Raw genomic sequence first — 23,459 nt, 5'->3', positions numbered from 1 at the left:
TGTGTGTGTGTGTGTGTGATGCTTTCGGAGACAAAGACCCCTGCTGTAGGGAGTCCTGTGGGAAAGGCGTGCGGCCGGAAGATGTGAGCGCGCCGGCGAGTGATAATGTCAGCTGGAGAGATACGGCGTGTCATTTTACACAACCGCACATCAAAAAAGACAGTGGGGGAAGAGAGGGGAAGACAGCATGTCATTTGTTTGCTTTGATACAAGATCGCGCTGAGGGAGGGACTGGAAGGCTCTTAGTGTGTGTGTGTGTGTGTGTGTGTGTGTGTGTGTGTGTGTGTGTGTGTGTCTTTTTGACCTATGTTTGTATGTCCTGCACGTGAGCAGATGTGGCGATAGGGTTTCAGGGATATTTCTTAAATGTCTTGTATTAAGTTACACCTAAATGGCCAGAGACACATAAAGACTGGCACAGGTCCATCATGTCTGGTTTTGGAGCTCTTCAACCTGCATGAGGCATCATGGAGGCTTTGTCACAGACTGTCAAATGCTAAGAATCAGTGGTTCAAAACCGACCCAGCTTGGATGAATATTGTACAGACGCAGAGCTGTGTTAACTTGACCCAATGCCAAGATTATTTTCATCAGTGGTGGAGGAGTTATTCAGATCTTTTACTTAAGTAAAAGTACCAGTACCACAGTTTAAAAATACTCTGTTAAAATTAATGGTCCTGCTTAGTATCAAAATATACTTTGAGTACCAAAAGTAAAAGCACTCATTATGCAGAATAGCTCATTTTGATACTGATTGATACACTGATGCATTAATGTGTAAGCATCACCTATGTTGCAGCTAATTTTAACTACTTAATACATTATACTGCTGGGTAGCCAATGCATCGTAATTTTTTTCATCGACATATTGTGTTTGTTATTATTAATTTGAATTAGCAAATAAAGCAATACATCAAATACATGTAGTGTAGTAAAAAAAATATAATATCAGCTTCCAATGTGTAGTGGAGTAGAAGTGTGAGGTAGCATTAAAAAAATAAATAAATCAAGTAAAGTCAGCCCAATCATCAGAATAAAATGTTGGCAGTGTATGTTTCTGAGAACACAAGTTATGTTACATTTGTACGTTTTTTAAGTATCATATCGACATTGTCTGAAGTGATGTAGTTATCATGTGTATATGAGCTGAGTTTCTCCTGAGACCTAGATGAGACAGCTGCGAAGCAGCAGATAGTACCAGACCACTGTTTGAAACCAACAAACAACAAAAGATAGGCATTTGTAACAAGAGGTTGGGACATTTCCAGCTGTGTTTGTAGTGACTAAACCTGGTATTTTTTAATGAGAGGTTGGGACATTTCCAGTTCTGTTTGTAGTGACTAAACCTGGTATTTTTTAACGAGAGATTGGGACATTTCCAACTGTGTTTGTAGCAACTAAATTGGATGTATTTTGATAAGAGGTTGGGACATTTCCAGCGGTGTTTGTGGCGACTAAACTTGATATTTATTAGAAAGAGGTCTGGACATTTCCATCTGTGTTTGTGGTGACTAAATTGGATATTTATTAAAAAGAGGTCCGGACATTTCCAGCTGTGTTTTTAGCGACCAAACCATATATTTTTTAGTAAGAGGTCGGGACATTTCCAGCTGTGTTTTTGCCGACAAAGTGGGTATTTTTTAACAAGCGGTCAGGACATTCTCAGCTGTGTTTGTGGCATATTTTTTTTTACAAGAGGTTGGGACATTTCCAGCTGTGTTTGTAGCGATTAAACCTGGTATTTTTAACAAGAGGTTGGGACATTTCCAGATGTGTTTTTGGCGACAAAGTGGGTATTTTCTAACAAGAGGTTGTGATATTTCCATCTGTGTTTTTGGCAACAAAATGGGTATTTTTTTAACGAGAGATTGGGACATTTCCAGCTGTGTTTGTAGCGACTAAACCTGGTATTTTTAACAAGAGGTTGGGACATTTCCAGCTGTGTTTGTAGCAAATACACCTGGTATTTTTAACAAGAGGTTTGGACATTTCCAGTTGTGTTTGTAGTGACTAAACCTGGTATTTTTAACAAGAGGTTAGGAAATTTCCAGCTGTGTTTGTAGCAACTAAACCTGGTATTTTTAACAAAAGGTTGGGACATTTCCAGCTGTGTTTGTAGCGACTAAACCTGGTATTTTTAACAAAAGGTTGGGACATTTCCAGCTGTGTTTTTGGCAACAAAGTGGGTATTTTTTTAAGAAGAGGTGGGACATTTCCAGCTGTGTTTTAGCAATAAAGTGGCTATTTTTCAACAAGAGTTTGGGACATTTCCAGCATGTTTGTGGCAACTAAAGCATGTATTTTTTAATGAGAGGTCATGACATTAAAAGGTGTTTCTGTGGCAACTAAACCAGGTATTTTCCAGGACATTTCCAGCCATGTCTGTAGTGACTAAACCTGGTATATTTTATTGATGGGTTGGGACATTTACAGCTGTGTGTGTAGTGACCAAAGTGGGTATTTTCAACCAAACCATCATTTAATTTTCCTAGCCTTAACCAAGTTTTTTTGTGCTGAAACCTAACCACATGTTAACCACAGTGCTGTCCCAACATAAAATTGAAACCTTTTAAGTTTCAACGTAGCTGCAAATATGAAATGCACAAATTTAATCTATCTGTGGTTTGCAACAAATGTAGAATTTCAATATTTACTCTGCTGATTGGGTCGTTGAAGTACAAGTACCTCAAAAATGTACGTAAGTACATAACATGAATAAATGTTCTTAGGTATATTCCTATATTGGCTCTGACCCAGTGTTTGTGTTATCTTTATATTACTCCTATTTGCCCAAACTAAAATATGGTTATTTTAACCAATTGTTAGACACAATAAGCTCAAATTTCACCTTATAACAGTCACAAATGTACTGTTAATTGTACAAAACGCATATGACTTTCAAAGCTTTGAAAGATACACAGATCATTAAAGATAAAAAATAACGAATAGTTACATGTAAGTTTAAAAAGAGTAGATTATAACTCATCTCATCCATCCTCACAAATACGCTTCTTTGATTTGAATCCCAAATTCCTCACTGCATAGAAATGCTAATAATTTGCATATTAAACATTAGTCAGCCATTTTCTTCCTTCCCCTTCTTCCTTCACATGTCAGTGTGTAATGTAGTGTATGATGAAGTGTGTGTGGGAATGCATGCATGTGTTTGTACGTTCACGGCATCAGATGTGGTATAATTAAATGACTTTACAGCCAAAAACATCAGAAAACAGGCACAGATTTGCAGACATGAATTTTCATTGCTGTCTGATGCATCGTTGCATATGAGCTGGCATCTTATGTTATTTCCCCCAACTCCAAGTGTCTTCCACGAAAATGTTGAAACCATTTGATTACAGCAACACTGACTTTCATAAGAAGGTTAAAAAAGTGCATTGCAACCAAAATCATTCTCTATCTTTGATTCAAGAATTATTTAATGTTTAATTCTTCATCCATAAGGACTCATTCTTAAGTAAAGGAAGTCAGTGGGGTTTAATATGGTGATAGTTTTCTTTGAAAGAGAAGGATGTCTTGGAGTTTAACTCACTTATTTCATTAACCCTCCATGAACAGCCTTGACGGTTTTTTTTGGTTTGGAGCCTTGCTGATGTATGCGAGTGTGCGCCTGTCACATTCACACACCAAAAACAAAGCCCTGTTCCTGGACTCAACTTCTGGGTCACAAGTGCTTTAAAATGAAGTGAGTCCTTGAGGCAGGGAACGAGATTCTCTCGTGCTCTCTCCAGGCTGTCCCTGCATATGGGAAGAAGTGTGTGAGTGTCTGTTAAAACAGCTTGTTAACACATACACCACTGCCTTGGCCGGGACTCCCTAATTATTCCCCTTCCAACGAAAGGCCAAGAAAAGGAGAGAGGAGTGATAAACACACTCTTAGCATGTCTCTCTTTCGCTTCAGTGTGTGTGTGGTTGTGTGATGCGGAGCAGCTGTGACAGTAAACATGTTTATGAAACACCTGCTAATAGAAAGCAGGTGTTGATTGGCTGTGACCCTCCGAGCAATCAGAGTATATTCAGAGACTGATGCAGATGCTACTGTCTGCACTGATGAGACACGTACACACACACACTAACACACACACACACACACACACTCCTCACATTGTTTACAGGTACTGAACTAGATGAGATAAAGAGATGCTTTGTGTTGATGCACGCAGTCATTTATTATCGTAATACACCCAGCCCTGAGATAGCAGTGGTGTTTTTGAGCCACAGTTTTCTGTTGCCTTTGCATAACCACAGAGTTGCAGTGGTATGCTTGTTTGTGTGTGTGTGTGAGTGTGTGTGTGTGTGTGTGTGTGTGTGTGTGTGTGTGTGTGTGTGTGTGTTTGTTTATGTGAGTGTGTGTATGCAGCCTTCCCACTTTGTCTTTATTTGTAAACATGCACACTCGTATGTGTACCAAAGTGGGTGTGGGCGAATATGAGCGTGTTTGTGAATGTTTGGATAATTTGGTCTCTGCTCTGCTTTCCCGCTCTGGGTCTGTTTATTTGTATATGTGTGTGTGTGTGTGTGTGTGTGTGTGTGTGTGTGTGTGAGTGTGTGTGTGTGGGTTTGAGGCCTCTCTTTGCCTCACAAGGCATTGTGGGGTTGATTTTTTTTTGTGGGGGGTTGTTTGTAAACATCAACAGCAGTAAGTTGTATTTTATTGTGGATTTATTTTTACGACATTATTCCCAGATGGCTGCTAAAGCTCGCAGTTCTTTAATGCGTCTACCACACATTCTGTGCTCCCCTCGCCTCACGCTCACAGCCACACATGTGCTTTTGCTCTCGTACGCAAACAAACAACAGAGTCTGCGTGGCTGATTCGTTCAGGAATGAGCAGCGGAGATGAATTTTCTCCCACGTATGCACACAGGCCAGAATCAGCTCTTTTCTTAAATTTTAATCAATCCAAAATCCTGCGTTTAAAGCATCAGATTGAGTCATTCAAGTTAGTAGCAGCAGCTTTTTTCCCTTCTTTTTTCCAGCTCTGTGACACTGTGGGTGAGCTCTCCCATATTTCTCTTTAATTAAGCCAGGGAAAACCTTGTAGTACAGCCAACCCAGCTCATGTAGCCACTTATGTTTTAATTTAATTACCTGTCCACTTTGATAATTATTCCCCCTGATTAACAGGGAGAGAAGGGTTCCTAAATGGGAATAGGAGATGGGTGAGAGGGCCAAACAGCGCTTTTTTTCTCCTTTCACCAGGAACAAGAATGAAGGTGTTGACTTAAGATGTCTAAGCCAGCTCTTATTTTGCTCTGGTTTCATACTTGGCCTGCTTCAGCCCGGCCTGGCTCGGCTTTCCTCGGGGCCGTGCAGAACACAGAGTCATGCTGAGCTTCCTGTGCTCCATTTAATCTTGTTATTTTATGCAACCATGAGCCAAAAACAGACAAACAACAAATTCTCCAAACAGGCGGGGGTGATTGATATCTTTAGTCAAAATGTCAACAGTTACACAACAATAAGCTCATGGATGATTCAGTCTCTTTGCTCGCTATGGAGCTTCTCTGCAGCCATAGGAGTCAGGTTGTTTGTCGCTGTAAGGATTTTAAGTTACCACACGCACAGCCGCTGGGGTTCAGTTATAAACTTTCCTTTAATAATACTGTCTCATTTTGTCGATCAAACTTGAAAGTGCACATTCATGATAACAGCCCACTTAAAAAAGCATCACTCATCACCATCCAGTTGCTCACATTAGCACCCGCCACTTCTCAGGAGATTTATTGGAGATATATAACAAAGTGTTCCGGGCAAAAAAATTTGTCAGGCCCTGAGGAGAGGTGAGTAAGTAAAAAAAATATATGGGTACTCACACACACACACGCACACACAAACACACAACACTTGCACACATACACACACATATTTTTTTAGTGCTATTGATCGTGCTAAATGAACGTGTTGTGATTTACTGCAGCTGTGGCCCATTGTTGGGTGGTGCTGTGATGGACTGCCATCATTTTCCAATGGTAAAAGCTTAGATAGAGAAAAGGCAGGAGGGCAGAATCCCATTTAATGGCCAAAGCAAAATTATTCCAAGATCTTCTCATGAGTTATGGCGCTCTTTTTTTCTTCACCGCCTCACTTTTTTTCTCTTGCAGCGACAGGTATGATGTAATTTCCAAATTTCATCAGAGACAGTAATCTCAACACTGATTATGCTGTCAATTAGTAAATGAATGTGGTGGTGGTGGGGGGGAAGGTGGTAATAACTCTGCGAAAGGAGTTGTCAAGCTTCCAAAATACATAAAGGACATAGCGAGGTAGGCAGACAGTAAAATGTGTCCAATCACAATATAACTGTCTATTTGCAAGGTAAGTGTACTACAAGAGTGAACCCACTTAAACTGATTTTACACTTCTTTTTTTTTTATTTGTGGAATACAGCTTTTCTTAGGTTCACGTAAATCTTTTTGGCATAAATCGATATAAAGGCTTCCATGCAGTGTACGAGATGAAAGTTGTATCACAATCAGGTCTGTCAAGGGCAAAAAGATGGAAAAAATAAGTTATTTTAATATATTTTTTTTAAAAAAAATACCACCACACGTGTAAGGTCTGCCAAGAGTGAAAATGGTAGAAAAAAATAAGTTAATAATTCTTTTTTAAAAAAAAAAAAAAAAATACTGATACCACACATGAGGTCTGTCAAAAACAAAAAGGAAAAAAATGTTTTTTATATTTATTTTAAAAAATACCAACGCAACACATGTGAGGTCCGTCAAGAGCTAAACGGGTAGAAAAAAAAAAAAGTTATTTATGGTTATTTAAAAACTTACCAATACCACACATGTAAGGTGTGTCAAAGGCAAAAGGGGTAGGAAAAAAAGTTATTTATTTATTTTTAAATCTCAATACACACATGTGAGGTCTGTCAAGAGCAAAAAGGAAAAACATTTAATTTATATTTATTAAAAAAAAAATACCAATACCACACATGTAAGATCTGTTAAGACCAACAAGTTAAAAAAAAAGTAAAATATTTTTTAAAAACATGACCAGTATCACCCATGTAAAGTCTGTCCAGAGCAAATATGATAAAAAAACATGTTATGTATATTTACTTAAAAATAAATAAAATTAAATTTAAAAAAATATATATATTAAAGAAACAGGACCACACGTGAGCAAAAAAAGTGGAAAAATATAAGTTACTCATATTTATTTTTTAAAAATCTACCAGTGCCACACATGTAAAACTGTCTATGAAAATAAGAAGTGTGGAAAATCAAAGTGTTTAATATTCGGCCAGCTCAGTTTGGGTGATCCTGCTTTGTTTCGGACTGTTTCTGAGCTCAAACTCTGTGCAGGCTAACATCTGTTCCTCTCTGCCTCTACAATAGCACAACTCAGCCGGGATGCAAAGAGAGGTCAAAAGATCAGTGCCTTCCCCTCACACACACACACACACACACACACACACACACACACACACACACACACATACATACACACACTGAGAGTGAGAGAGAGAGAGGGAGAGAGGGAGAGATACCTCTCACCGGCTGCTGTTTTCCTATTGTGCGCCAGGGCTCTGCGAGGATAGGGCAAGCGATGAAAACGCGCACCTGCTTTAGAGGCATTACGGTAGCGCAGCAAACTGTCCCCCTCGCAACACACACACTCTCCCACACTCGTACACTCACACAGCCCTAGTGATTCAACCCTGATTTCCAGCGAACGAGCGAGCAACAGACGGGATGCCAAAAAAGTGAGGACCGGTGGAGAGGTCGTTGGCGCTGAATGAGCCTCATGAAGAGATAGCGGGGGGAAACGCAGACGCAACAAAACAAGACGAGAAGCTGCGCGCTTTCTCCGCGGCAACTTGCGCACAGTGCCAGAGTTTTAGCGGCAGTATTGTTCTGACTTCACTCCAGAGGGGCCACTCCGAGGAGAGAGGACGCACACAAAAGGGAAAAAAGGAAAAGGACTAACGAGCACGCTTTGTCGTTTAAAGTAATGGTCCTGCGGTCTTAGATCCTACATTTCTCTGTCTCTCTCTCCCCTCTTGTTTCTTTCCGTTTTTCTTTTTTCGATTTTTTTTTTTTTTTTTTTTTTTTTGTAAATCGTCCCGTCGGTTTGTGTCCCCCTTTGTCGCCGCGAGAGAGAGTGGACACGCCGGGGGTTTGAGGAGCAGAAGCGGGGCTGTCCACATGGTCCAACCACTGGCGTGAAAGTTGACTTCTTCAGAAAACAAGAGAACAGGTTGATGCATTATCTACACTTTTCCTTCCCCCCTTGTTCTGTTACCTTCCTCACTCTTTTCCTCGCTTTTCTGTGCTTCCATTGAAACTCTCTGATGCGCACATTAAAGCCAAAAACACATCAACTTTTTCATCGCACATTGTTTGTGAAACTCCTCCAAGTCAGCCTAATAATATCACAGGGTGTTATAGAGTGTTACACAGCTTGGCACACTCGGAGATCACACTTCCCTCCGTGTATGTTTCATTTGAACTTTGCTTTTGTTGAACGCTAAACTTATCAGCCACGTTTTAAAACCTCTCTTTGAAGTTTCCATCTTTTCCAATTTCTATAGACAGAAGTTTCTTTCCATCTCATCGCCACTTTCACACACGTGTCATACCCAAACTGTGCTTTATTTAACCCGACCTTTTATTTTCATGGACAATTTATTATTCCAGCTCCTATAATTTATCAGAGCATACTTTGGTGGAGTGAAAGGACCGGTGCTTTGGAGAAAGTGTCATTGTCCGAAGCCCTCGCTCATGAGGCAACAAAAAAGTTTGTCTAAACTAAGATGTCGGATTCTAATGGAGGCAACAAACTTCACTTGGCGTCCCCTCGGTTAATAAGCCTTGTTAAGGGATTTGATAATAAACACCGACGTGGGTTATGTGGTGATAATTTTACACAGCCGTGTGAGCATCGTGTGAATGCTTTGTCATCGCTTTATACCTGTTTAACTCCCAGCCGCTTAACTCTGCCTCCAAGTTTAATACTGTCATTTTGTTTGTTATAAATAAACAATAAGGTTTATTAAATTAAAAGACGGGGATTGAGCCCCTCAGTGGAGATAACAGAGCCCTTGTTTTATCTTTCTTGTGGACATATCAATAGGTCAGGGAACAATACTTTCTTTTCAAAGCATTTTGACTTTTGAAATTGGAACCGCATTTTGTGACCTCACTGAGTTTTGTTGTATTTTCTATAGCTGTGCACCGGATTAATTAAATAACATAAAGATGGTTTTACGCAGCAGGGCGTGGAGGAAAGCTGTGCAGTGAAACTTTAACTAAGAAAATTAGGGGTTAGATTGTGATAATTCATGCATTATAACTGATGCGTAAAAGCTGTTTTTATATTTCACAAAGCAGACTTATTGCGTGGAATAAAACGCACGTGTTATACTTTTAATTATAAAATATAAAAATATTCCCGCACATTAAAAGCTGGCTTTGACGATTTTATAAATTTAGAAATTGAGGGGGTTGAAGTCTGCACCAGAACCTCTGCATGACCCATGTTTTTCCTTTCTTTTTGCAGTCATAAACCGCCTGAAAGTAGGCCCACACCACAGAGGAAAATTATCTTTTCCTCCTAGAGCAAAGAAAAAACTTTTCTACCGGGACTATAATTTTTTAAAATAACATATTGTAATGAGATTAACAGTTTAAATTTGGCTTAATTTTGCGCAATAACACAACAAGTGCTGTGAAAATGAAGTTGCTGCTCCTGGGGGGGAAAAAAAAACATTCATCAAATCAAAGATGAAACATCAGCCACATCATGTCAGATGGACTCAGGTCCCGCGTGATGGAAAGCTGCAGACACACAAAAAAAAAAAAAAAGAGGGAGAGATGAAACGACAATTAATTGCTGTTAGTTGTCTGTCATTGAGAGAAAAGCATACAGGCCGTGTGGGTGCACACCCTGACACGGGCATTATTGCCCCGTGATTGATGGGCGCCGGGGCATTTGGCATAATTAATTTTATTTACTGTGTCCCTCTCTCTCCTGTTGTGTCCCCCCCCCCACACACACACCACCACCACCCCTCACTCCATACCCACCCCCCCACACCCCCCCTCCTGTCCTCTGTGGTGGCATTTCCGCGACGCGATGACACACTTTTAATTGCACTTTAATAGAAGATCCAGCGGGAATGAAAAAGCTCTTCATCACGTTTTATGACCTTGTCACATTTCTGGTGTCAGACAGGAAAGCAGGTATTTTGTGGCGGCTTGGAGCCTCTGGTGTAAAGCTGATGCAGAATAAGATGTTTAAAAAAAAAAAAGAAAAAAAAAAAGAAGTTTATTTCATGTAGATGAATTACACATGGAGTTGCATAAAAATCTGCACAGTAGTATTTTTAGTGTTCACAGTTTCATTCTGTGCTTTATTTAAAGCTGCAAAATTAGACCAGAATTTTTAAGAATTTGTTAATTTTGAAACAGACAAAAAAAAAACATTTTTTTTTTTTTTGTTATTGCACATCAGCTCGCCTGAAACAAATCCAGCAATGTGACAATAATTTGACCGCAACCCTTCGTGCATCTCATGTAATTCTTTTCTACATGCTAAATTTGCTAAAATGATTTCCCATAAATATGGGACAAAATTGTTCGCACAGTTTTGAATGCTTTTTTAAAAATTCTTGCTGCTACATGTTCATCAGCTGCTTCATTTCTCCCTGGCACAGTGAAGCCTCAGCAGCTGAGACGTCTCAGTTACCCTAAAAGAATAATGTTTTGAGTTGCACGTGAGATTTACAAGAAAATGCACATCACTGAACAATTTAGTTATTTGTACATTTTTTATTAAAATGGCCTGGCTGGTAATCACTCGCAAACCTTGAAAATAAAACCCACAACGGAGCTGAGGGAGAACAGTGAGACGCTGCTAAAAGATAGAGGATCTTTTTTGTTATTTCTTTTTCTTTTTAAACACTGCAGCATTTAGCAGCAGTATAAACCCACTGTAAAGTTCTCCTTTCTATGATGTGCTTTGCTCATTGATCACACCAGTGGCAGGCTTTTCATGGAAATATAATAGGAGACAATGATACAAAAGAGTATTTGAGAGGCAGAAGTAGTTATTTGGGTAAAAAAGAGTGTACGTGTGCAGGAAACCAGAGGTGTCAGAGACAGATTGACTCTTTCTGCTCTCTGTCGGCTATTGTGTGTCCATGTCTGCGTGTTTGCCTCAGCATTGCCACCTTTTTTCATCTGACTTGCCTCAACACTTTTCCCTCTTTGCTTTTTTCCCCCCCTCTCCTCTTGACAGCTGTGTCTTTTCCATGTCCTGTTTTGTTTCATTGTTTGTAAGAGTCGCTCACATGCTGCTGATTTTTATCACTTTCAGACTCTGTTCTCCACCAGACAATTGTTTCTGTTATGCTTACTGACACATTACTTAAATGATGATTTTTCAGCCTCGGTCCTGTGTGTGTGACTGAGTGCCGGTGTGTGACTCCAGCACACGTGTGAGACCGTCTAGAGACGGGCAATAATGGCTATGAATCTCATGCGCTTGAAAACCCCTTCAAGCAGGATTAAAAGCCAGCAACATGATTGTGTTAGTCCATAAACTCACTCAGAGAGTCCTTACCTCCAGCACGAGCGCGTGCGGATGTATGTGTGGAAGAGTGTATATATCTGAGTGCGGGAGTGTGTGTGTGCACAAGAGTGCTTTTTTCTCAATTCACCTGTCCTGCTTGAGTGAAAATGGACAGTATTTGAAGTTTTAAATGTCCTGTGCGTCGGTAGCGTTGATGGCTCGCCTGTCCGTCTCTCCATCTCTCGCGCTCTCCTCATTAAAGCCCTCCTGCTATCCCAAGCCCACAAGTCTGAGTGGGCTTTTGGCTCCAAAGTGATGTTGAAGAGCACCCGTATACGACTCTGCTATACATGTAGGATTTGACCCGTGATAGATACTCGCAGGTTTACTTCTATTGCAGCACTTAGTGCATTACCTGCTCAAAAAGCTGAAATGGTTAAATTTTCAATATCCTTTAGATGGGGTTTGAGGAAAGCAAAAATGTTGCCGTGCAGGGAGCGAAAGCATAAATGGAATTATTTCAAGTGTTGGTCCTGAAGCTGCTGTTATTGCAGGGTGTGTGTGCGCATTTGAGCTGAACATGTTTTGGGGCTTTTAAATGTGGAAACAGTGTAGGGTAAGATTTTATACAGACTGCAACAATTATGTGTTAAAATAAAACATACTTTAATTTAGTATCTCTCTGAATTTTATAGCTAAAAAATGTCCTTTTCATGTGCTGCAAAAAGATTAAAAAAAAAAGAAAACATCTCCATATGTAATCACTGAGTACCATTACATTAGCAATTACGGCTTGTTACGTATTTAAAAATATGTTAATGAAATATAATTGACAAATTAATGGATTAAATGAAGGTGTTATTCTTCATGGGCAGCCAGTAAGTAGGGGGGGAGTGTTCTGGTTGTGTATTGAAGTGATTGACTGCACAGTGAAAGTGCCGCCACATTGCTGTAGACTGAGGCCTGATTATACATGTGGTTCTAATTGAACCTGCTATTTAGGAGAAGTTGAGGGCTGAATACGTGTGTGTGTGTGTGTGTGTGTGTGTGTGTGTGTGTGTTTGTCTGTCAGTGTGCGTATATAATAAATCCCACGCATTTTTCAAAGATGAGACGTGTTTTTCGTGACGGGTCAGAAGGCGGCGGCGTGCAGGAAAGTTGCAGGACGGCGGAGGAAAGCGAGAAGATGCCTTTAGGAAGCTGACCACCTGTGAGAGAGAGTGTTGTCCTTTGTCGCCTTTTTTTTTTGCCTTTTGTGCCTTTTGAAAGAGCTGTCATCGCATCTGTGGTGACAGCGGCGGTGCTCGCAGTCCCAACTTCATTCCTTCAAATGTACGCACTTTTCTCCCTCTGATTGATAAGGTAATCATTTCGCTTGACACAGTGGTTTAGCCTGTGGTCATTAACATGTCCATGCGTTTCAGATGAGCTTTTCTGATGTGTGTGTGGGGTGGCTGGGAGGCAGGCCGGCTCAGAGATGTTGCTCCAGCTCCACAGAGCACTGGCCCATTAACAGCTGATGGATGTGGGAAGGAGTGACCCAACAGCTCAGAGCGGAAGAGACTGTTTCCTATGGGCACAGGGGGGGGAAAGGGAAGCAAGAGCGGGACGGACAGAAAGATACAGCATATGAGTGAAAGGCTGGTCGAAAAAGAGGGAAACGACAGTGCGAGTGGTTTTTTAAGGCGTGGGTCATTATAGCTGAGGAAGCATTAGATCAGCCTCTCCAGAGTGGCGCTTGGCACCTGAGGCTGGAGCTGAGGGAGAGGGCTGTGGCTGTGGAGTCTGGGGGAATGAGAGCACAGATTGTGAAGTAAGGCTATCAAGTTTGAGTCCACACACAGAGAAAGAGGATCATTAGGTCAGCGGCACAGCCAGGTAGAGGCCACGAGATGGTCAGCGATAGCAGAAAAAACACCCGAACAGCGTTGTGTGTTGAAAGTGAGAGAACGCCTGTTGTGTTTGAGCAGAGCGTCTTCATGAAAGAAAAAAAAAAAGCTCTCATCGGTCGTTGTGTCCCCTGCTAACTCTGCATTGCTTCTGACAGCTGTATTTGTGTTATGGATTTTCCTTCACTCCGTCCCGTCTCCCTTTCCTTTTCCCCTGCCTCCCTCTCCCTCAGTAGTCGGCTCCCCTCCTCTCCATCGCCTCCACCCTATGACCTTTTTGTAAGCACTTCATCAGAGAGCCGTTGGTGTTTTCTAAAGCGCCGCGACAAACTGACAGGGCAGCCGTCAATCGAGCGGGGGGGAACCGAGGGAGCAGATCAGTGGAAAGCTTCGCTCAGAACAACAATGTGACTAAACTTTCTGCAGCACTGCTTTAATGTGTATTGAAAGGATGGCTGTGAAGGGTAGGTGACAGCTGTGAAGCGCAAGACTCTGAATGTTATGGATACACACACACACACACACACACACGCTCACAGAGACGCGCACACGCATTTTGCACATTTCATAAACCATCTGACTGCAAAGAAGCGTTACACAGCTCTTGAGTGCTCGTCTGTCCGTGGTGCTGTGGCGGTAAAAATCTGCCGAGCGCACGAATGCACGCTCCGATAAAACGCTGAGATTCACAGAAGAGGAGGAGCGCACAGGGATTCATATCCAGGTCCATAAACTCAGCTACAACCTGATTGAACTCTAATCACTTTTACGAGTTCTTGGCAAATAACAACACTTCCTCTTTAGATTTCTTCGCTCATTTCATTTTTTGTTTGATTCCTGAGATGTCTGTTTGACTGCAGTTATCAGATCTATCATTAATCTGATTTCTTTTACATTCTGATGTGCGTCAGAGTGAATTGCTTCAGCCAGGATGACTTTACATTAACATACAAAGATAGGAAATTAGCAATGCAGTATTTCCCCTTGTCCCTGTTCCTTGCCGTCCTGGACCGGGGAAGTAATAACCATTTAAATGCATCTCATTATGTTTTCTAATCCGTAAAGTATCGGGATGTTGGCTAACGCAGGCGAAAGTGAGGCTGGAGCGTTGGCGTGCACCGCTCTTTTATGGTATTAGTATTTATGGTATTAGTTCCGGGGGACATGGGATGCCTACTTAAGCTATTAGCATGTGAGGCGCCGTGGGATGATCCATCCCCTGACAGGACGAGCTGTTAACCAGTGTTAAACTGAATCACAATAGGCTGCCTGGCTTGACAGATTGACAGAGCTCGCTCTCAACGCTCACTCGGGCCGCCCTTCCATCCACCTCCGCCGCGCGTAACCCCACATGGAGATTTGTTCGCTTGGGAGTTAAGTTTTCCAAAAACTTCTGGAAGAAACATCCAGAGATCATTTTCAGAGTAAATATGATAAATGTGATGTGGCCCTCAGAAAAAGGCTACATGCTCTCTTTGTCTCTCGTCTCGTCAACTTCTGTCCTTCGTCTCTTTTCTTCCTCTGTTTCCTCCTGCTGTGGCTCTCAAGGTGAAGAGACTGTACAGGCTCGGCCCAGTGGGGTGCGGACTCTATGGCTTCTATAGTGGCCTTTTCACAGAGGAGAGAGGGAGGGGGAGGATGGTGCCTGCTAGAGCCACTATCGGGAGTCTTGGAGATCGCTCACAGACGAGAGGGATGCTGTTCTGCATGTGTGTATACTTGTGTGTGTGTGTGTGTGTGTGTGTGTGTGTGTGCGACTACAATTAACTGTCAATCATCCGGTGACCCTCCACCTCTCTCCTCCTTGGACAGAATTCCTCAGGTTTTAGGTTTTGTTTTTCAGACGGCTGTCGCAGGAGAAGAAAAGCAAACAGGTCGTCACTTTCCCAACTTGTGTGTATTTTTTAGACATAGAAAACACTCACTCTGTCATTATTTTTATAGATTGTTTCACCCGCGTCAGACACTGATTTATAATAAAAAAACATTGTTCCCAGACAGAGCGATAGAGAGCTGTGTTGTTAAGTAGTTGGTGCTTGTTCATCAGCGGCCGTTTATTCACTCTGTGGCTGCTCGCTGGGCATTGAAACTCTGTTAGTGTGTATGCGCACACACATGCACGCCTGTGTGTGGTGGGCATTGTTGACCGAGAGACATCTGCCACTAGATTATACCCAGCTGTTATCTGAATAATTGTGTAATCCCCCCTCCCTCCCCGCTCCCTCCCTCCCTCCTACTCCCTCCCTCTTACTCCCTCCTTCCTTCCCTCACTCCTTCTCCTCCTCTGCTCCCTTCTTGCCCCCACATCCCTTCTTCCTCTGACTGATGAGACGGAGAGTGATGAGTCTTTTCTCCGGGTGGCACTTTGGGCTTTTTCACGAGTGTTTATGAGTGTGTGAGCTTGCGTGTGTGTGTATCTCCGCAGCCCCTGGTCACCGGTCGTTGTCTGACATTTGTAGAAGGATTTTAGCCCCCCCACCCCACCCCACTCCTCACACACACACACACACACACACCTCCCTCCCCTCTACACCCCTCCCCGTGGCTCTCGGGGAAATAAAAGTAGCCTAATCCTGCCAGATCAAGATTGCTGTCCACCACAGCTTTACCAGCCTGTGAATTAGAGCCAGCTCTCATGTTCCTGAGGAGACAGAAGGCAGAGTGTGTGTGTGTGTGTGTGTGTGTGTTTGCGTTGTGGGCTGTTGGCCTTTGAAGCAGCGTTAGCTGTTTGCCAGCAGAATGCTGGTCAGGGGGTGAGAGGAAAGGAAGGTAGAGAGCACCGAAAAACAAGAATTAAAGAGCTGTTCAAAAGTAGAGAAGACTTTGAGTTTTTAGATTTTGGGCTCATTGTTCAAGCCAAGGTAATTATTAAAGTAATTTTAATAGGCTGCATATGATAAGGTTAAAATATATTTATTGTTATCAGATTCCATGTTAATTAAAGAAAAGTTTTCTTATTGTTTTTGTTTTTTTGTTTTTTTAACGTGTGCCGTAGTTTTTCATTTTCAACTTCAATACATCAATTCAAGTTTTAAATAAATGTCTTTATTTTTTCTTTCAACAATTAATTAAAACATTTTTTCCTGGATTAAAAGAGAGAAAACATCATTCAAATATTCTGCTGTCACACTCTCACCGTTCCACTGTATCTACAAAGGCACAAAACAATGTTTTAAACACAGACGTTTTCCCCACTTCCACAGACAATTTTGGTCAACTCATGACGAGACATACAAAAAGAAAATGTTGTCCATTTTTAAAAATTATTACTTTTTTTATGCATCGGGAAGGATGCTTCTGTGTCACTCTTGAAGCTGCACACACACACACACACACACACACACACACACACACACACACACACACACACACACAGCATGCGTGCCTGCTTTTGCCAGGGCTGCCTTCGTTTCTGGTCGGTGGTTGGTCGGAAAGTGTTCTTTTCCCTGTCAGAGCTCCGATAGTCGCTCACTGTGAAGGACTCAACACTCGCTGTCTCTCTTTTCTCCTCCTCGCCTCTCATTCTGTTGCACTTTCTCCTGTCCATCTCCTCTTTCCCCCCGTCTGTGCTCTCCCTTTCTCCCTCTCCTCTCCTCTCCTCTCCTCTCCTCCTCTCCCTGTCATGCCTGTTGTCCCTAATTATCATGGCTCTGTGTTTCCTCAGCCTCTTCATTACATCCAAGCTGTCATCACAGTTTACCTCCAACATTTGCTACCTCTCCTCAGGCCCCATTTCAATAGGAATCATTTATTCTATATGACTGAAATGACAAGACTCAATGCAAGGTCAATCACAAGCTCAGTCTCTCAGCAGTCCCTGAGAAGCTGTTTTTTTTTTCTTGCGTGTTTTTGTAAAGCATTTTTTAAAAAAAACATTTTCTTTTTAATATCTGTTTGTTGAAGTATTTTGCAAGCAAACTTCATGTAAGAGAAGCAAGGCATTATCACTGTAGTGCATTCACACATATTCCAAATAATTCTGGTTTGTAAACTTTGGCCTATAGGTGCTGTTACTCTTTCAAAGATTTATATTCAGTGTGAGAAGTCTTTATTTAGTCTATTTTGTGATTGTAGTGAGACGTGAATGTAGTGTTTTGTCAGCACACCTACTTGTCCCTGGACAAGGAGAACACGGGAGAAAACAGAGATCTTAGCCAGATTCTCTGACAAAAACAACTAATGACAAGGGACAAAAAAATAGACTTCTACTTTTTCCATTATGAGACTTTTTTGAAGCACAATCACAGGAATATTTTCTTCAAGGACTGAGGGCATTTATTACCAGGTTGAAAGGCAGCCTTTGGGGTGCTGGATTAGCAGACACCACAATGCCCATTTGCTGAGTGAAGGTCAGCGCTGCTGTATGCAACCTGTAGCCCTAATCGGCAACTTCTGCTGTTGCAGGTTTCCATTGTCTAAAGGTCAGTCACACAGTGCGTTAGCCTCGGAAAGTAGTCAGCGTAAAAGAGGGAGGGGACTGCGGGAGGAACGGACTAAAGTACAAAAAAAAAGAGGACAGGAGGGAGGGGGAGTGGCAGTGAAACCCTGCCATGCACCGTGGTGTCAGGCAAGCGTACGGCTTCTGGGGGCTTTGTGAAAAGTTTGCCTGCAAAACTTTGCTGAAGGCTGGGTTTGGTTTGAGTGGCTCCCCCAGGGGTTCGCTCAGAGAGTGGGTGGAGGGGAGAGGAGGAGGAGGAGGAGGAGGAGGTGGGAAGGGGAAGTTTGAAAGCAAAGGAGAGGAGGAGAGGGGAGCAGAGCACAGAGAGCAGGCATGCCGTCACAGTTGTCCGTTGTTGCGGCTCGCAGGCCCTTAGTCGCTGATCTAAGAAACACAACTCCTGAGCTCACGCCCCCTCCTAATCCCTCCCCTTCTCCCCTTCACCCCTTTTTCTCTCCCCTATCTTCCCCTTCATCCTCCTCCTCGCTGCCCTGCCTCTCTGTCTATCTCTCTCTTAGCTTTCGACAGCTCTGTGCTGTGATTTCAGTGCTGGTTATTAACACACAGTCTGCATTAGTGGAGCAGTGGCTGGGCCTATTTGCTGGTAATGAGAATAGGGGGCCTGTGCTGTATAGTAACTTGTTTGACCTCCAGTGGCGGGGTCAAGTTCATCCCAAGGAGGTGTAATTCTCTCCCTCCTCAGCCCAAACACATGACTGCACCCTGGGGGGAGGACGTGAGGGAGGAAGGAGGAGGAGGAGGAGCGGAGCGAGGTGGCCCTCTTCATCCCAAATTTGAATCTCTCATCCCCTTCTCGGCTCTCTCCTTCCTCTCCCTCGTCCCCTCTCTTCCCACAGGGTTAATTGAAGGGGAAATTGATAGTTCTGTGCGGTAATTGTGGCTTTGAGAATTCTCTGTCTCCCACGGAGAAAGATGAGGGCAGCTGTACCAAAGACAGGATGACGTGTTGTAAGAGAAAGAGAGAGAGAGAGAGAGAGAGGAATATGGGGAGAGAGGCAGATGGGAGAGCAAATAGAACCCCCCCACCCCACCTCACACACACACAGACACACACACACACACACACACACACACACCCACACACACACTCTCCCCACCGCACCCCTCAGGGTGGGGGTTTGATTGGTTGATGAGGGAGCGTGTTGATTGGCTGATGACGAGCGGAGATTTCTGCGTAACTTTACTAGCCAGGCTCTTATAATCATTCAATTCATTATCCAATCAGAGGGACTCACCATACTGCTCTGTATCCTCACCGACTCTCCTTTTAATTCTCCTTTTGAACCCCCCTCCCTCCCTCCCTCTCTCTCCGTTCCTCCCATACCTCCCCGAGGAGTCGGGGATGGACAGATGAGTGGAGCGCGCTGTATCTGTTCGGTTCTGCTCTGCTGCCTGCTGAAGTAGAGAGAGACAAACTTATATTCCACTGATGCCAGTGCTGAATGGACTCTCTGCCTCCCTCTCTCCTTCAAGAGGGGCTTTTCTTTCCCAGGGGCAGAGCTTTATAATTAGTCTTCTTCCAGAAATAGAAAACTAGTTTTCTGAGGTGAAGTCACCCGCTGATGTGTAGTTTTTAAAGCTGCGAATTTGAATTCATACAGAACAAAGTCAAATCTATTATATATATATCGGGAAAATCAATTTTCGCCAGCACCCACCTGCCACGTGCTGTTTTCAAGTTTAATTTGACAAAATAAAGACGTTTATGTGGCAGAAGGTATTGCCAAAATTAAATGACTGAGGTAGTAGAAGGTTTGGGTTCCTGTAGTAACAGCAGGTCTTGTTTTAGCTCCTGGCTTAGTTGTTTAGTCTCAGCTCAGACCACCCCAAGGCTGTCACCCAGGCAACGTTGTATGTGTGCACCCATGTTGTCTTTATATTTAATTTTCTTCATTGTGTGCTAAAATTTGTCAGTGTATTCATTTCTCCCGTTGACTTTATCTCTGCCACTGGTTCCGTTTTTTTTTTTCTGCCCTGTTTTTTCCCCCCCTGGCCCCCCCCCCCCCCCCCCCCCCCACTCTTCCTCCCTCCCTCCCTCCCCCCCCACTCCCCTCTGCCTCTCCTTACCGCTCTCCTCCTCTCTTCCCCTCCCCTCTCCTTTCGCTTTCTCTGTCCGTTAATGAGAATGTGTTAACGAGAAAGAAAGATCTATTGGGTAAAGCACAATTTATCAGAAAGGCAGAGGTTTGGAAGAGAGAGAGAAAAAAAAAGGCGGCGGGCCCTTCAAAGAAGTCCTATTCTTGTGGTTGTGAATGTTTGATGAGACAGTGAAAAGTTCCCCCTCTAACGTCATGGTGTCTGAACAGAAGAGAACAGAACCGTTCTAATCATGCCGCGCAGAAAAAATGACTTCCAACCCGATTTAATTAACTGATAAGAAACGGCTTCAAATTAATTTTTCAAGGATGTAAGATTTTGATTAAGAAACTCCTAAAAGAAATAGACGAATAATCAATTTTTTAATCAACTTACTCAAATGGTAACTGGTTAATATGATAATTCTAGCAATTAGGGCAAATATTGTCGAGCAGCAGTTTCTATGCATCCTGTTAAAGGAATTATAATATCTTTACATCTAATTATCATGGTTATTTAATTTTTTTGTATGGCTACCTCTCAATTTTACCATTCGTTTTTTTTTTTTTTTTCTCATCTGCCATTATAGGGATAATGAAATGAGAAGTTGGAAAGTGTAATAAGATGAAACTTTTATAAGGGCCAACCTGAATGGGGCTTTTCACGCACCCTGATTGGATAGATATTTAGGAAAAGGGAAAGGAGAGTTGTTCAGAATGACATTATTTCCGCTGGTTTTACATGCAAAGCTGAGATGGATCTTTAGATGTGTGATTCTTTTATTTCGTCAGCAGATTAAAGTAGCTAATAGCTCCTGGCTTCTCTGTGTGTCTCCTCTCTTATTCATAAGCGAGTAGGCCCGGGCCATGAATATGCTCACCATTTCTAATCCACAAAGTTTCAAATCATCTATTCAGTTAGAGGAGAGGGGGAGAGAAAAAAAATCAGCTTTGATTGAAGGAAAGATTGGGCTGTTCACCTGCTAGCAGCCATAAATGTGGACGTATGTGTGTGTGTATGTTTCCCTAATTGGACAGGTATTGTAGCAGAGGTGAAGAGGGGCCAGAGAAAAAGGCTGGCGGGGGGTCCGGGGCTTTAGGAGAGCAGCAGAGAGACAGAGTTCCTTACTTCAAAGAAGGCTTGGACAAACGCTAACCCCCGCTCACATACCACTGCAACACACACACACACACACACACACACACACACACACACACACTCCACATTCACATACAGTGGCTCTTTTGCCTCTCATGAGATGAATATCCATCCCCTCTCACACTCCTTTCTCTCTGAGTCTCTGCTGTATCCCCTCGCTCCCTGCTCGCTGAACATCAGTGGAGTCGTGCGTTCAGAGGGAAATATTGACAAAGCGTTTGGAGAGATGGAACGGTTCCTTTAATTATATGCTGCTCTTATGATGCATGGTGTTTCTGTGCGGCTGCTTACACACACACACACATACACACACACACACACACACGTACACAAAAATGCACGCTGATCAGCTGAATAGGTATTCCTGGCACAAACCCCCTGTATTGAGCGCACATATTCAATTAGCAAAACGCATTAGCAAAACTTGGCATTTGTTGTTGTTTTTTTTCCTCCCCTCCTTGCTCAGAATTAATGGTTTTGATATGCTAATTAGCGGGTAATTTAATTTCAAAAGGCCTCAATTAACAGCAGCGTTGTGGACACGAGGAAGTTAAGCAGCGTAATCTAATTTGCATTAGTAACGAGCAGGGAGTAATTAGTCTCTAATTAGCCACTTCAGACAGCACTTGTGTTTACTTTCCTAATGAAGTGGAGGGGCTTTTTTTTTTTTTTTTTTTTTTTTTTTTATAACACACAGGGAAGCCTGTGTGTGTGTGTACATGTACAAGTGTGTTTATGAGTGTGTGTGTGTGTGTGTGTGTGTGTGTGGTTTGGCGAGGGGGGTGGTTGGCTGGCACCAGAGGGAGAATGGCATATGGCTTACAGTTTGGCTCCAGTTCCACACATGGGCACCCCCCTCACACACACAAACAAACAAACACAAATGAACACACACAGAGGTCAGACCCCGCTGTCTTATGTGATTGGGCGCGTGATAGTTTTCAATCCATTGAAGCATCTCTACGAGCTCACTTACCCACGCCACGAGGGATTGATTGTGTGTGTTTGAGGGGTTTTATCTCCATAGTGTTTCCCCTGGTGTTATTTTTTTGTGCTGCAATAGCTTGTAATATTTTCATATTTCTTCCTTTTTTCTTTTTCTTTTTTCTTGTATATCCAGACGCTTGTTTTCCAAATTACATTTTTTGCATTGTGGAGAGTATAAACTGTTGTGTGTGTGTGTGTGTGTGAGTGATGACGTTACAAATCGTGGTTGCTGGCCGGCCTGGTGCGGGGTTTATTTCTGGGATACGGTCGCCTGTGTTGACAACGTAGCAAAACAGAGAGGGGAAGACAGACAGCTAGATAGATGGATAGATGGATAAACAGACAGCCTCATGGCACACTGTGTTTTATTCCTTTCATTGCTATCATTTAAATTATCTGGAAATATGTCCAAAGCAACACTCAAGGGAAAAAAAAGTGGACAAATTAAATGAGCGTTCCAACAGTTGGAACTTTTCCATTCACAGCCACGTCAAAAACAAGTTGAAAACAACAGGCTTCCCTTCTGGGCTTTTTTTTTTAGGGAAGGGAGATGGGGTGGAAGGGTTGCAAGGGGAGCAGCATAGCAGGCTTTAGGGGAGGTGGGGAGGGGGGACAAGCAGCTGCCCTATTAGCCCAAATCTGTTGTTCAGAGGAGGTGGGAGGAGGGTGGAGCAACACCACTGAATTTCCACAAAGGAAAGCACACAATGTTTTCCTCACTTTGTGTGCAAAGAAGCGTAAGTTCTCAGATTATGCCACAAATTGACGCACGTTTAACCCCCAACACCTCTTCGGGTGTAGATCTAGTCTTATTTTTTTACCCATAATCCAGTGCAAAGGACAGAGGAGACCACGGGGACCCCATTAACTGACAGCCACTCTGATGGGAAGGCCCTTTTCGAAAGGCTTTTCCCCAACCTTCCCTGGGAATAATAAGAGAGGTCAGAAAGTTGGGTGACTTCCTGCTGCAGCGAACAGGGGTCAGAGCGCCGGTTGGCAGAAGTAGTCAGCACTCAGCGGACACAACTTGGAACACACACACAAACACACACACAACCCATAGCATAGAACTTGTGTGATTTACACACACCGAGAGCAGAAGCTGGAAAGAATTCAATAAATATAATGAATGAAGGCGCTACAGTGATTATGAGCCTGTTTCCAACACTGACCTCTACCCATGCGCACACACACACACAGATTTATAGGCACAGCACACAGCCACAACAGCCACAGATATGCGCACACACACAAACACTCACACATACACATCCATAAATAGGCAACTGATTTACAAATGAGCTGACCTGTGTGTTGGCCTTGCTCTCAGATAGGCTCACACCCCCGCC

General features: G+C 42.8%; 1 protein-coding gene across 4 annotated transcripts in view; it reads left to right on the top strand.

The window, feature by feature from the left end:
- Nucleotides 1-23,459, top strand: part of foxp4 (forkhead box P4) — a 257,342-nt gene that overhangs the window by 147,455 nt on the left and 86,428 nt on the right. For 3 of the 4 annotated variants that reach the window (XM_049580606.1, XM_049580598.1, XM_049580570.1), the window contains exon 1: nucleotides 7,573-8,226. The exons of the other annotated variant lie outside the window; for it this stretch is intronic. The gene's annotated coding sequence lies outside the window, so the exon portion shown is untranslated. Of the gene's footprint in view, nucleotides 1-7,572; nucleotides 8,227-23,459 lie in introns of those variants that run through there. 4 annotated transcript variants of the gene reach the window in all.

This window comes from Epinephelus fuscoguttatus, linkage group LG1 (genome assembly GCF_011397635.1).
Source record: "Epinephelus fuscoguttatus linkage group LG1, E.fuscoguttatus.final_Chr_v1".
NCBI classification, from domain to species: Eukaryota; Metazoa; Chordata; class Actinopteri; order Perciformes; family Serranidae; genus Epinephelus; species Epinephelus fuscoguttatus.
Note: the sequence above shows the minus strand (reverse complement) of the source record. Positions and strands in the feature narration are given on the sequence as shown.